Raw genomic sequence first — 1268 nt, 5'->3', positions numbered from 1 at the left:
GAATAGATAGCAGCTCCCCACTCGTGAAAATAAGGAATGTCGAACAAGATATGATTATGTCCAGGATATTCATGAGATGATCAACGGCCTGATCATACTTCTGTTGTGGAGAACAAAAAAAAAAAAAAACGTCTATGAAAGGACGGGTGAGATGACACCCACCTTAAATCAAAAGAGTAGCACACCCACCCATTATCTGAAACTAACAGCAGACCACCCACTGGTGCTTGGAGCTCCAAGCTACCATCTGTTACCATGTGCTAGGTGTTTACAAAGGCATCAGCTGCCTCAGATACTTTGCCACAAAATCAGCCTTGTCAGAGCTGCATCAACGGCGTGCCAGCCAACCTCAGAGGAAGAGCTGACTCACAGGCTTCATTGACTCAATGTGGGTTGGGAACGGGAGCCCGGCAAATTGTGTGTGCATACGCTTGTATGTAAACCATGTGCTTCACATGACGCTTACTGTTGCCAGTAGCTGGACAGATAACAAAATGTCAGTTGACAGTAATTGCTGGGAAGCTTTCATCAGAAGGACAGCCTACTTTGTCCTGTATTACTGTCTATTATCCTGGTGATAGTTGAATGTGTAGGTGTCAGGTGGGAATTACAAAGACTTTACTCTGCTGGTGCTTTTGTAACACTCAGTGACTGAAATTGAGCAAAGTTTGATCCGATAATAAATATGTATCAGTATTAAAATGCAATAAGTCAGGATGGGAAAAAAAACGTCTTTGTAAGCTAATATGTTCCCTGATGTGATGTAGGATTGACAAATTGAGTTAACTGTGTCAGTTTGCACAAATTTATCTGCCTCCTCATTCAATTAAACCAGTCAGAAGAGTGACTTATTTTCTTTCACACTGAATTAGCATTTGCACAAATTTCTTTTTTTTTTTTCCTTAAGACTTCTGCATATTTTGTTAATTTACATCAGGTTCAACATGACACTTTTATTTTCATCTTGCAAAATGAAAAGCCAGTTCTTTCAAAACGTTTTCCAATTCTACTACCCATTTAATATTTGTGAAAATGCACAGTCATGTAAATAAGCAATTCACTCTTTAATGTAATCTGGCATAGAGTTATGTTACACCTATGTAAATGTTGCATTCTTTCACTCAGGCATTTTGCATTTTTGTGAAACTGAAAGCTCACTGACAGGCACGTGCAGGGGGAGGGGGCTGGGGGGGCTTGAGCACCTGCCCTTTTTGCTCCTTGCCCCCAAGTGCCCTTTTGGTCAATTTTTATTTATTTTTAATTTTTTT

Source organism: Poecilia reticulata, linkage group LG6, assembly GCF_000633615.1.
Source record: "Poecilia reticulata strain Guanapo linkage group LG6, Guppy_female_1.0+MT, whole genome shotgun sequence".
In the NCBI taxonomy this organism is placed as follows: domain Eukaryota; kingdom Metazoa; phylum Chordata; class Actinopteri; order Cyprinodontiformes; family Poeciliidae; genus Poecilia; species Poecilia reticulata.
Note: the sequence above shows the minus strand (reverse complement) of the source record.